Source organism: Bubalus bubalis, chromosome 12 (assembly GCF_019923935.1).
Source record: "Bubalus bubalis isolate 160015118507 breed Murrah chromosome 12, NDDB_SH_1, whole genome shotgun sequence".
Taxonomy (NCBI): domain Eukaryota; kingdom Metazoa; phylum Chordata; class Mammalia; order Artiodactyla; family Bovidae; genus Bubalus; species Bubalus bubalis.
The window spans coordinates 93,664,545-93,679,213 of NC_059168.1; the positions used below are offsets into that span (position 1 = coordinate 93,664,545).

At 37.0% G+C, this 14,669-nt stretch overlaps 1 protein-coding gene across 7 annotated transcripts in view; it reads left to right on the forward strand.

Annotated features, from left to right (window-relative positions):
* The window catches only part of RABGAP1 (RAB GTPase activating protein 1), a 168,723-nt gene that overhangs the window by 111,360 nt on the left and 42,694 nt on the right, over positions 1-14,669 (forward strand). The window lies entirely within an intron of this gene.

A 14,669-nucleotide genomic window follows, 5' to 3' on the forward strand; every position in this document is an offset into this window, starting at 1 on the left:
ATGCAATCTAGGTTGGTCATAACTTTCCTTCCAAGAAGTAAGCGTCTTTTAATTCCATGGCTGCAGTCACCATCTGCAGTGATTTTGGAGCCCAGAAAAATAAAGTCTGACACTGTTTCCCCATCTATTTCCCATGAAGTGATGGGACCAGATGCCATGATCTTCGTTTTCTGAATGTTGAGCTTTAAGCCAACTTTTTCACTCTCCTCTTTCACTTTAATCAAGAGGCTTTTTAGTTCCTCTTCACTTTCTGCCATAAGGGTGGTGTCATCTGCATATCTGTGGTGTAATATGTAGTAATTAAAAGTATGTGCTTGAGAGGCAGGCAGTTACTGTGAGACCTTGGACAAGATTCATAATCCCTCTTAGTTTCTGTTGTGAATAGTACGTCTTATACAAATATTGTAAAGCTTACTGAGCTAATGCATGTAAAGCTCAGCATAGTGCTTGATCTGAAGTAAGCATTCAGTATATGTTAGCAGCTGCTATTAGCTTCCTTGTGAATAGGGCAGTATGGTTTCAATTTAAGATATAATGGAATAAGGTCAGAAAGATAAATTTGGGGCTACCTGATCTGAAATTAAAGGCCAAGGGATGTGATTTGCATTAGGAATTGGAAATGGACTTAAGGTTTTTGAGTAGGTGAATAACATCAATATAGAATCCTAAAGTGATAGAGCTACAGGATCCCTTAGAGTTCATAATCTAGACTCTTGCTTTCTCAAATGGGGAACGGGAGACCCAGAGCAGTAATACAGTTAAGTTAGTTGCAGAACTGGGACTAAAGTCCAGGTCTCAGACTTCCCTGGCTCAAACATGACAAAAAATAAGTCCAAAGGATTGTTCAGCATTGGTCAAGTGCTTAGAAATTGGGCATTTCCAGCAGCTTTGGAAAAGTGTTCAGATTTTGATGTGGATTAAATAAAATAAAAAGTCTTTTCATTGGTGCTTTCAACCAAACAAATTAAGATTTGAAAAATCTTAATTAGTTAACAAGTTTTCTTTATCAGTAGCAGTCATTTCGTTAGGGGAAATAAAAATATATGAAACATGATTTTAGAAAGCCTTCATTTGTATTTATATTATTTGTACTGCTAGTGAGATTGGAGGGTGAAGCTTTTGCTTAAATAAAATTGAATATCATTGCTTATTGTTTTAAAGTTGCTGTTTCCCAGGAATTTTAAATAGAAAAACATAAAAAATTTAATTCCAGGAGGGCTCTTACTACCTACATAATAAGCCATTACTACGTAGATACTAATAGAGCTTGATTGACTATATTTCTCTATGCTGTTAAGTTTTTAGGTTAGTAGACAAAGATCTAACTGATTATAGCTTTATACATTAATAATATAATAAGATAGCTTTTAAATCTTTAATTATTTTTTGTTAGTTGTTTCTTAGGTAGCCTAATGGTTCAGACGGTAAAGAGTCCGCCTGCAATGTGGGAGACCTGGGTTGGAAAGATCCCCTGGAGGAGGGGATGGCAACCCACTCCAGTATGCTGGCCTTGAGGATCCCCATGGACTGAAGAGCCTGGCAGGCTATAATCCATGGGGTCACAAAGACTTGGACACAGCTGATTGACTAAGCAGGATTGTTTCTTAAAATTAACTCTTTACTTTGGAAAATTAAAATCTTAAACATGAATTTTCTTCTATATTGAGAGTGATTTTGAGAAGATTTTATTTTTAGCATGTAACAGTTTATAAAATCTTTAGATGAATGATATCAGTCAAATAATACAATCTGTTTTAAGAAGTATTAAAAGGGCATTTGATGTGCACTTTTGCTCAATAATAATAATACAGTTGAAATATTTGGTATTCATCACAATTATCAGAAACATATATTTGAAATGTGACTTTATATAAAATAATTTTGTCTTCTAATTTAGGTGACTCATAAATTACTACCTTGACACCTTTTACTCATAGTGACACTTACTGTCTTCACTTTTGTCAGATGAGAGTTCTTGAGCATTTTCTGCTTCTTGGGCCTCTCCATGATGGGGTACTGTGAAGGAGAATCAACAATAGCAAAGCAGGAAAAGATTGACGGTGCAGTTAGCAGTTGTGCCTTATCTATACATGATTTGGGACAGTTTTGCCAAGCACTGAATAATTTTCCTGTGGGAAACTTGAGCCCTAAAAGGAAATGAACACAGCTAAAAGGCTGAATCTCACATGGGACTTAGATTTATTTTTAGAATGGCACTATGATGCCATATTTGGATTGAAACAATGATAACCATACCTTATTTTATTAAAAAGTCATGTTTTTTGAAGAAGCCATTTAATTTTCTATTACACTGTGTATATAGATCCAACATAATGAGTATGTAACTGTTTGGCTGGTAACCATGCTAAAGTGTTTTAAAGTTAGAGGCACCTAGTTGGCAAACATTTCTGGAGGCTGCTTTTCGAGTCTGCTTTCTGCAATAAAAGATTGTTTGGCACGTTCATTGATTATAGAATATAGTTGTCTTTTTGCTGTGTTATGTTTGGAGGAAGTCATTTTCTTACTGGAAGGGAAGCAAGAGGAAAGAAGAATCAGTAGCACTAGGTGTGGGTAGAGTTAGTTGATTGTCTTGTAAATGAAGTCTTTACTACATGAGTCAGTAGAGAAACCCAAATGGATTTTTCCTCTGAGAAATGATGTTTTTAAAAGATAATCAGCAAAGGTGTTTTATACTGAGTTCTAGAGTGTTCTACTTAGCCTGGTTCATAGGTTTGAAAAAGTTATTGCACTATTTATATTTTGTGTCAGCTTTTCTGCTACCTGATTTATCTTCTTTATAATTTTATTTGGTTAAAATAAATTATGATGTCGATAATATATATTGGATTTCTGAATTGGATGCTATCTAAAATTGCAGATCCCTCACAGTTCACTGAGTTTCAAATATGGGAAAATTTGCCAAATACACATTTTGCTTTTGGCTTCTCTCCCAAGGTTGGAAATACGCCAGCATCATAAATCTCAAGTCTGATGGGAAAAAGCTGTTACTGATGGACAAGGCTTAATGCTACCTGCTTCCCATGCAGTATTTAATTTCCTTCTCATAAACTTTGTAAGACAGTGAGCATTGCATAAATTTTACAGATAGGGATATTAAGGCTCACACTAGTTAAGTGACTTGTCCAAGGTCATACAGTTAGCAAGTAGGAGAGGCAGTTTTTAGCGATAGAACTGCTTGACCCAGAGTCAGTATTCTATGACATTGTGTTCTGTTTGTTACCTGGTGTGACCTCGGTATAGCACCTAAAATCTGTCTTTGGTATTTGTCAGAGGTCCAACGCCAGTCTTCACATAGTTGTGGCCAGATTATGAAATGCCTTCAGTTACTTCCATGTTTGCGGAAATCTAGTTACACTTTGTTATGTGTATGATGTGTTTGGAGTGGAAATGAATGTGTTTAGGCTCTCAGTCATGTCTGACTTTTTGCAAGCCCGTGGACTATAGCCCACCAGGCTCCTCTGTCCATGAAATGTTTCAGACAAGAATACTGGAGTGGGTTGCCTTTTCATTCTCGAAAGGATCTTCCTGACCCAAAGATCAAACCCGTATCTTCTGCATCTCGTGCACTGGCAGGTGGATTCTTAACCACTGAGCCACCTGGGAAGCCCCAATTACTGAATACCTGTACAGTATTTCAGTTATTTAAATATGTTAAAGATTAATTTCTTACCTTCTTTGGTTGAGCTTTTAAAGTCTTTTATTAAATGTTATCCAATGAATATTTTACTAGAATTATGAGTTTTGTATCTGAGAGTAAATCACCAAGATAAATACACAAAGCAGTGTCTACCCACAAATGTGGTTTACACTGAAGTTCCTGCTTACTGCACTGGTGTGGAATAACAGCATTGCAAGTTGAAAGAAAACTAATTTGAAGATAAATGGTGCTAGTTACATAGGGACAAGTAAAATTATGTTTGCACAGATACACATTTTTATGTTCTTGAAATCTGAATTTAAGATAAAAATGTACACTGTCAGTGTTAAGTGAGCCCATCAAACAGATATTTATTTCTAGAATTCTTATTGATTAAACTATAAATGGAATTGAGAGGCTTTAATATGTTTTATGGGTTTCCCAGGTGGTGCAGTGATAAAGGAATCGACCTACCAATGCAAGAGACGCAGGAGACACGGGTTCAATTCCTGGGTCAGAAAGATCCCCTGGAGTAGGAAATGGCAACCCGCTCCAGTATTCTGTCCTGGAAAATTCCATGGATGGGGTACCTGGTGGGCTACAGTCCATGGGCACACACAGAGTGGGACACAGCTAAACATGCTCGCACACAATTTGTTTTTTACAAATACACTGTACCTTGTATTACTGAGGTATTGAGGTCTACCTTCTTAGAATATTTATAATTCAGAGAAGTAAGAAAATGTAAATAAGAAAGAGATTTGGGAAATAGAACATTACGAAAATGATTTTACCTCAAGAAAGTTTTTGGTCCTTATTTAATTCATTTTTAGGCATAGTACTTCTTAAATTTCATTTTCCTTCTTTTGAGTTTTTATTCTAGGGAATTTAAAAAACTAAGTCTTTAAAATCACTTCTGACAATCTGTAGCTGACTTTTAAAGAGCAAAATGTAGCCAAAAAATTATTTTATTTCTGTGAAATACATTGTGAAGATAAGATATAGCATGGTGGATTTGAGTGGACTTGTTTTGTTTTCTTAAGTATTACATGATGGCTTTTAACAAAGCATTTATTGCATTCCAAATAATCTTAAGAAGATCTAACTTTTTATTTAAGCAACAAGTTACTTTGGAAATAATAATCTTCTCTATGCTGGTTATTTCTCATGGCAGCCTTCCACTGCATTTTCTTTGTTTGGGTACTTTCTTTTTCTTCCTGCCATTCTTAGCTTTCTATTTTTCAACTTGAGTTTACAAAGGGTGTGTATTCAAAGAGTTTCCGTCAGTTCCCAGTACCTTGTTAATCCTGAGAAGTTACTCAGTGAGCCAATTCTCACAGTAAGGTATAAAAATAGTCATCCAGAAAAATTACAGAACCTGGTACCACTGTGATTTGAACTAATGGATGACTTTCAAAACCAAGATGGGACCAAAAAACAGCACAAATGTTATTTCCTTAGATTTTTGTCTGCACGAATTATTTTAGACAAGCCTTACACTTTAAGAAAGTAACAAAGCCTCACTGGTGCTTTCTCATATACACTAAAAAGAGCTTAGGAATTGGGGATAAGAAAGAAATCACCTAAAAATTAATTACGTGAACAGAGACTCTTTTTTTTTTATTACTATTGAGCTTGTACCCACAGCATTCATTTCAACAGTTTTATTCCACAGATTCAGTGCAGCATTTTATTGAGTGCCCAAGTAAGTGCAAATCTTAACATGATACGTTTGTTTCAATTAGTGAGCCAACGTTGATACATTACTGTTAAGCAGAGTCCATGCTTTCGAGTTCCATCATTTATTCTTAATGTCCGTTTTCTCTTCCAGATCCCATCTAGGATACTACATTTTGTTTAGTCCTCCTCTCTCCTTAGGCTTCTCTTGTCTGTAGCAGTTTCTTAGACTTTCCTTGTTTTTGATGACTTTGATGGCTACAAGGAATGCTGGTCAGGTATTTATAAAATACCCCTCATTTGGAATTTGTCTGGTGTTTTTCTCCTAAGTTTTTGAGTTTGGGGGAAGAAGAATACGTAGCCAACTCCCGTTTTCGTTACCTCAGATCGAGGGTTCGTGCTGTGCTGGCAGCATGACTCGTGCCTGCTGGTGTGCACCCTGAGCATCTGACTGAGGGCGTGTCCGTCAGAGTTCTTCAGGGTGGTGACTTTTCCGCCCTGTTACCATCCTGTACGCTTCTGAAGGAAGACTGGGCACAACCAGCAGAGGAGTGGGCTCCCTCCATGAGAGCAGGATGGTTACATAAATTATTTGGAGCTCTCTCTGGAAGATTTGCCTCTTCCCCTCTGCCCCCATTTATTTACTTATTTGTTCATTTATTTATGTAAGTATAGATCCATGGATATTTCTTTTATACTTTAGCTTATAATCTAGTATTACTACATTAATTTTATTGCTCAAATTGTTCCAGCTGTGGCTTCTAGAAACTATGTTTGGCACATACTTCACTTTGACATGTTCCCGTGGTTGTGGGTGGTTTTCTTTGTGGTGTGAGTTGGGGGGAAGTGCTTCCTTATCCTCTGCCAATTCTCGATGTTCTGGGATTATCTTGTGTATTTCCTGCCCCGGTCCTGGAATCAACCGTTTCCATAAGGAGCCTGGTTCCTTCTATTGGTAAATGGTATTGGAAACCAAGACTGGCACAAGATGTGTTCGTTGCTGACTGACTGACTGTGTACTCAGTCGTGTCTGACTCTGTGATCCCATGCACTGTGGCCCGCCAGGCTCCTCTGTCCATGGGATTTCCCGGGCAAGAATCCTGGAGTGGGTTGCCATTTCCAGGTTGCCTCTTCCAGGGGATCTTCCTGACTCAGGGATCAAACCCATGTCTCCTGTGGCGCCTGCATTGGCAAGACCACTGAGCCACTTGGGAAGCTTCTCAACTAACAGAATGAGGGAATATTTGCATGATAATGCCTTTCTTTCCCCTCTATATTTGTCAACATGGGTTCAGCAAAAAATGCATTGGAGTTAGAATGGGATGGAGTCTGTAAATTTTATATGCCATTCTCTGCAACTTTAGAGACAATTCTTATATACAGACCAGAAGGAAGCTGAGACAAGTATATAAGTGACAGTTCCAAAACAGGAGGGCAGTTATGTAAAGGTGATACCAATGTCGTGTGTGAATTGGAGTGTACAACTTTTCTGGAGGACAGATTGGCACTGCAACTCAAATCCCAAAACACAAGAGTTATGCTGGATCTTTTAGGGAAAAGAGAGATTGCACAAATCATCTCTTCCCCTTCAGAATCACAACTCTGCTTCACAGCCTTGTTTATAGCAAAAGTAGTAGAACAGCCTGAATATACCAGAGTCTGAGATTCGGCCTAGTAAATTTTGGTATGGCCATGTTACTGTCCACTAAAAATGCTAGGATAGGATAACTGTCAAATAACAGGAAAAGAGGCTCACGACATTTTACAGTTAGTAAAAGTTAATTTTCAAAACAATATAAACTCAATTTTAAAAATAATTTTATAAAAGCTAGGCATATGCTCACCAAACATAAGCTACAGTTATTTGAGTTATGAAATTATCTCTTTTTTTCCCCAGTATTATAATTGTAAGGAAGCAGAAATGTTTTATTAAAATAAGAAAACAAAAAGGGCTTGTCATTATACTAAGAAAATTAAAGGTTAGATTTGTCTTTTTAAAATGCAGTAAGGTGTATCATTGAACTTCCCTGGTGGCTTACACAGTAAAGAATCCGCCTGCAATGCAGGAGACCTGGGTTCGATCTGGGTCAGGAAGATCCCCCTGGAGAAGGGAATGGCAGCCCCCTCCGGTATTCTTGCCTGAAGAATTCCATGGACAGAGGAGCCTGGCAGGCTACAGTCCATGGGGTCACAAAGAATCAGACACAACCAAGTAGCTAACACTTAAAGCTCTATCATTAATTTAGGATTATGTTTGGGGAACAGTGACTAGTCCCATTTTATAAGAGTATGGGAACAGGAAATAAAGATTCAGATTTTAGTGTGAGGTGTTAATTCTCTGTATTTGTTTAGTGAATACATTTTTAAAGTGCTATTATCTTATAGTATTTTAGTAAAATTATTTCCAGCAATGTATGTACACATTCCATTATATGAATGGTAATATGTTTGTCTTTTTTTTTTTCCCCCTGTTAATGGACATTTGAGGTTTCTAGTTTTGGGCCATTGCAAATAATATTATTATAAACATTTTTGTATATGTTTTTTCCTCTTGGATACATGGTCTTGTTTATCCTGTGTGAAACAAAATGAAATTCGGAATAAAATTGCTGGGTCTGGGTAAATGCCTATTTAACTTTACAGGAAGCTGCCTTGTAAGTCACTGAAGTGGTTGTATCGTTTTATATCTCCACTAGCAACAACTAAGAGTTCCAGTTGTCTCATATCCTCACCAACATTTGGTATTGTCTTTTTATTTTAGTCAGTATAATATGTTTTAACGGGAATGTTTAGAATTTCTGAGTTGTGTATACTGTTGGTGTTACTGCTTGAAATATAAGGGACAATATGCCACTATAATTATAGGGTTTCATTTAAATCTTTATTGCATTGCTGCTATAGAACTATACACTTTGGAGAGTTGACTTTATAAAATACAGCAAATATTTTTAACATTCATTATTACATGGGGAAAAAGTGTTCAAAGGCATATACATTTCAAGTTGTAGTATCTTGTTTGTGGTAAAATTTTGCAAGTAAAACATATAAAGTTAATCAGCAGTAATATGTCAGAGTATTCTAAATCATTCCAAAGATCTTCTCTCTGGTCATGTTGCTGGTGACAAGTTATCATGTTGTATATTTAGAGGACTTGGCAAACTTCGGCAAATCCAGCATGCTTCTTGTTTTGAAAATAAAGTTTTATTAGAATGAAGAAATGCTTATTCATTTACATTTTGTCTGTGGTTACTTTTACTGTGCAGAGGGAGAGTTGAGTAAATATTTGCCATCTGGCTCTTAACAGAAAAAGTTGGCAGAATGTTACTAATGCACAATCGTATGGCAGTTTTGTTTTCTTCTGGACAGTAAAACTGTTGTTTTCTTACGATAAATGAAGCAGCCAAAACATAAAGCCAGTTGATTAAAAGAACTACATCTGCCATGACTTCATTAACTTTCAGGACATATCACCTTACAATAGTTTTGCCATTTCTTGTTCCTATAAGGTTTAATTGTTCTTCATGATTGCCTTAAGTATATTTGTAAGCTCAGTCGCTCAGTCATATCTAACTGTTTCCGACTCCATGGACTGCACCACGCCAGGCTTCCCTGTCCATCACCAACTCCCAAAGCTTGCTCAAACTCATGTCCATCAAGTCGGTGATACATCCAATCATCTCATCCTGTGTTGTCCCCTTCTCCTCCTACCTTCAGTCTTTCCCAGCATCAGGGTCTTTTCCAGTGAGTCAGTTCTTCGTATCAGGTGGCCAAAGTACTGAAGCTTCAGTATCAGTCCTTCCAATGAATATTCAGTACTGATTTCCATTAAGATTACTGGTTTGATCTCCTCACAGTCCAAGGGACCCTCAAGAGTCTTCTCCAACACCGCAGTTCAAAAAGCATCAATTCTTCAGTTCTCAGCTTTCTTTATAGTCCAACTCTCATATCCATACATGACTACTGGAAAAACTGTAGCTTTGACTAGTTAAAAACTTTGACATTTGTAAAAGCTTTACTAAGTACAGTCTGCTGAAAAGATGTACTTGGCTGACGTAATTTGGCTGTGAATATTGTCATCCAGTATACTTTATGCTAACAAGTTCCCTGTATCAGCTATGTCCGTGTTTAACTGCTTAGAAATAAAAGGACTGTGTATCATGGTATAAATCTTAATTTTATAAGCACTTGAGTTTAGATGGTTTACAAAAGCTCTTTTCTGTGTTCTCTTAGGAAAGAATTGTCCAAAATGTTACTGTGATTTGTTTTCAGAATCTTTTCAAATTTAACAATGTCATTATTCTGATAGGAACTTACTAAATCCATCATTGTTATAATTTTTGGATCATTTTTGTACAGGTTGGCTTCTGGCAAGTCAAATGGATTTATTCCCAAGTTCTTCAGCATATTTCCTAAGACCAAATATTTTAAGCACGTGATTCACATAGAACTCCTCGATTTAGTATCCTTCTTGAAGGCTTCAAAAATGCAGTATGTGAATTTTCAAAGTCACCTTCTCTGAAGGGCATTTTACCCCTTACTTACCTGATGACTTCCATGATCAAACAGTTAGAGGGAAGGCAGATGGATGAGAACTAACCAGTTACAGAGTTTTTTCAGAGAAGTGTTTTATGTGTTCCTATTCTATGTATATTAGAATTTCTAAATTATCCCTCTCATAACTGTGTATCCATTTTCAAGTTATCTTTATCGTCGGTCAGTCTGTTATGACTGACACAGCTGGCATAGAATATGCTGAAACTTTTTGTACTTCTGTCATTCTTCATATAATTTTCTAACCTTCCTGTTTGTCTTGAACCACAATCTATCATTCATAGCCTATTTCAGAGCTTTCATTTTTGTTTCATAAAATTCCAGAGTGATTTCATCTGACATTTAAAAAAAACAGAAATCTCTTTTGGAAATACAATTAGAGTGGAGATGTAATTCAAGAATAGAATTTACAACTTTTTCAGAATAATTTATTGTAGCTGAACTTCAAATGTAGCTCAATAACATGTCTAGTCATCATTTTTGAAAAGTTTTGTCAATGTGGAATTTATTTTAATTATTGTTTTAGTGCTTTAAGTCCTCTTCCTCCTTTTTGTTTTTAAGTTTCTGAACCTTTCAGAAACTACTTAGTGCTGCTTTGGGTCATTCTGATTTTCCAGATCTCCACTTGATTGAATTATTCTCTACAGAGTGTTCCAGGTAGTAGTTCTCCCCTCATCACCAAGAACTCATTCTTTTTAGTAGCTGCTGCTGCTAAGTCGCTTCAATCGTATCTGACTCTATGCGACCCCATAGACAGCTCTGACTAACTGGCTCATTGTGGTTTTAATTGGCATTGTCCTGGTAACTGCTTTTTCATTTACTTATCTAATGTGTCTGCTCAAATTTTTGCCCATTTTATTAGGTCATGTCTTTACGTTTTTATATATATTCTGAATATAGTTCCTTTTCAGATACATGTACTACTGGCCTGTTTATTCTCTTAATGACACATTTTATAAGCAGAAAATTTTTAATTTTGGTGAAATCCAATTATTTTTCCTCTAAATGATTCTAGGGGTGCAATAAGTTTTTGTCATGCTGCAGTTTCACAATTGAAGCTGATAACAACGATCTATTGTTGTTTGAGCTATTCATGAAACAGTTTTATTTCAAAGATTTAACAACTCCCAACATGCCTGTAGTTTTCTCTTTGTGTTGCTGTTTTATATTCTATGTGTTTGTTAAAATTAAAACTGAGTTTTAATTTTAATTCAAGGGAATTCCCTGGCAATCCAGAGGTTGGACTTGGCACTTTCACTGTGGGGTGCTAGATTCAGTCCTTGGTTGGGGAACTAAGATCCTGCAAGCTGCACAGTGTGGCCAAAAATACATACATAAAACTGAATTGAAGAGAATTCACATATCCTAGGCTGAATAAAAACCATTAACCCACAGTAATATATATTTTTAATATAGACTCCTTTTGTATCATTTCTCTTGATAATTGCAGGATGATTTATTTTGCATTTTGAGCTGAAGGACCCAGTCTTTACTCTGTTCTATTTCTTTCTCTTTTTTGTTTTGAGAAGACGTGTGAATCTTTATTATCACATTGTAGTGGAAAATGTTGAAATCATCTAAATGTTTATCCACAGTAGAATAGATAAATAACTCTATACATAAATAACTACATAGTTATACAGTTAAATGCACTTGAGCTATGTTTATCACCATAGATTAATCATTAAAATATCATCAGATCAGATCAGTCGCTCAGTAGTGTCCGACTCTTTGCGACCCCATGAATCGCAGCACGCCAGGCCTCCCTGTCCATCACTAACTCCCGGAGTTCGCGCAGACTCACGTCCATCGAGTCAGTGATGCCATCCAGCCATCTCATCCTCTGTCGTCCCCTCCTCCTCCTGCCCCCAATCCCTCCCAGCATCAGAGTCTTTTCCAATGAGTCAACTCTTCGCATGAGGTGGCCAAAGTACTGGAGTTTCAGCTTTCACATCATTCCTTCCAAAGAAATCCCAGGGCTGATCTCCTTCAGAATGGACTGGTTGGATCTCCTTGCAGTCCAAGGGACTCTCAAGAGTCTTCTCCAACACCACAGTTCAAAAGCATCAATTCTTCTGCGCTCAGCCTTCTTCACAGTCCAACTCTCACATCCATACATGACCACAGGAAAAACCATAGCCTTGACTAGACGAACCTTTGTTGGCAAAGTAATGTCTCTGCTTTTCAGTATGCTATCTAGGTTGGTCATAACTTTGCTTCCAAGGAGTAAGCGTCTTCTAATTTCATGGCTGCAGTCACCATCTGTAGTGATTTTGGAGCCCCAGAAAAATCAAGTCTGACACTGTTTCCACTGTTTCCCCATCTATTTCCCATGAAGTGGTGGGACCAGATACCATGATCTTCGTTTTCTGAATGTTGAGCTTTAAGCCAACTTTTTCACTCTCCATTTTCACTTTCATCAAGAGGCTTTTTAGTTCCTCTTCACTTTCTGCCATAAGGGTGGTGTCATCTGCATATCTGAGGTTATTGATATTTCTCCCGGAAATCTTGATTCCAGCTTGTGTTTTTTCCAGTCCAGCGTTTCTCATGATGTACTCTGAATAGAAGTTAAATAAACAGGGTGACAATATACAGCCTTGACGAACTCCTTTTCCTATTTGGAACCAGTCTGTTGTTCCAAGTCCAGTTCTAACTGTTGTTTCCTGACCTGCATAGAAATTTCTCAAGAGGCAGATCAGGTGGTCTGGTATTCCCATCTCCTGAAGAATTTTCCACAGTTTATTGTGATCCACACAGTCAAAGGCTTTGGCATAGTCAATAAAGCAGAAATAGATGTTTTTCTGGAACTCTCTTGCTTTTTCTATGATCCAGCAGATGCTGGCAATTTGATCTCTGGTTCCTCTGCCTTTTCTAAAACCAGCTTGAACACCAGGAAGTTCACGGTTCCCATATTGCTGAAGCCTGGCTTGGAGAATTTTGAGCATTACTTTACTAGCGTGCGAGATGAGTGCAATTGTGCGGCAGTTTGAGCATTCTTTGGCATTGCCTTTCTTTGGGATTGGAATGAAAACTGACCTTTTCCAGTCCTGTGGCCACTGCTGAGTTTTCCAAATTTGCTGGCATATTGAGTGCGGCACTTTCACAGCATCATCTTTCAGGATTTGGAATAGCTCCACTGGAATTCCATCACCTCCACTAGCTTTGTTCGTAGTGATGCTTTCTAAGGCCCACTTGACTTCACATTCCAGGATGTCTGGCTCTAGGTCAATGATCACACCATCGTGATTATCTGGGTCGTGAAGATCTTTTTTGTACAGTTCTTTTGTGTATTCTTGCCACCTCTTCTTAATATCTTCTGCTTCTGTTAGGTCCATACCATTTCTGTCCTTTATCGAGCTCATCTTTGCATGAAATGTTCCTTTGGTATCTCTGATTTTCTTGAAGAGATCTCTAGTCTTTCCCATTCTGTTGTTTTCCTCTATTTCTTTGCATTGATCGCTGAAGAAGGCTTTCTAATCTCTTCTTGCTATTCTTTGGAACTCTGCATTCAGATGTTTATATCTTTCCTTTTCTCCTTTGCTTTTCGCTTCTCTTCTTTTCACAGCTATTTGTAAGGCCTCCCCAGACAGCCATTTTGCTTTTTTGCATTTCTTTTCCATGGGGATGGTCTTGATCCCTGTCTCCTGTACAGTGTCATGAACCTCATTCCATAGTTCATCAGGCACTCTATCAGATCTAGGCCCTTAAATCTATTTCTCACTTCCACTGTATGATATAGTATTGAACAAAAGAAGCTACTGAAGAAGACATGGATTATAATGTCATTTAAAGAAAATACTTTAAACATTCTGTAAAGAGTATATATGGTTTGTAGATACTGTATTCATATACATATATTAATACATGCATCTACACACATATATGTACATAACATACATTAAAATATGCCTGGCAATGATAGCAAAATCAGGATAGTGGTTAACTATAAAAGGAAGAGGGCATATCAGATTCGAATTAGGTGTACAGAGTTGTATCTATGATGTTTGCTTTCTTAATCTTGATAATCTACACGTGTATTCATTATATGTTCTCTATACTTTTGTCATTACTGAAATATTTCATAATAAAACCCCTGAGGAAACAAATTTTCAGTTTTGGGATGGCTTGGTAAAATCAATATACTTCCCTAAAGGTACTGATAAAGCACTTAATTTTTTAAAATAACCTTACTTTCTTATTTTGTTAAAAAATAAAGAGAAGGCACAAGGGGGGGGCTCTGTTCTATTTCTCATGACAGTTATTCTCTTGCCTGCATATGACACAATTTGAAAGTCACTAATGAATCAATCATCATAGCAATCTTGGTTTTTTTTCCAGGTATTTAGTCAGAATGTCTTTAATTATTAATAAGGTTCTCTTCTGATTGGTCTCATGCCTCTTTCACATGATTCTTGAATTAATAAACATTAGCATTAGAGATTGTGGTTTGGGGAGAGCTGTTGATCACATGAGCATTGTCATCACTCAATTTTAAGGAAGATTTTGGATTTTTCTTTGATATATTTATCAGGCACTAAGTGTGGGTCATGATTTTGCTAGGCTCTGTGGAAGTTACAAAACTAAATCACAGTTTCTAACCCTATGTAAATAGTTTTATAGGAAAATAAGGTATTCAAAAGTAAAAACAATACACATTCGGTGAACCGTGTGTGTGTGTACTCGATAACTGTGTGTGTGCCCACGCACATTTGTGTGCATGAGTGTGTGCTTATTTGTGTGTGGATGTGTGTGTGTTTAGAGGACAGCCCCAGCTCTCAGGGTG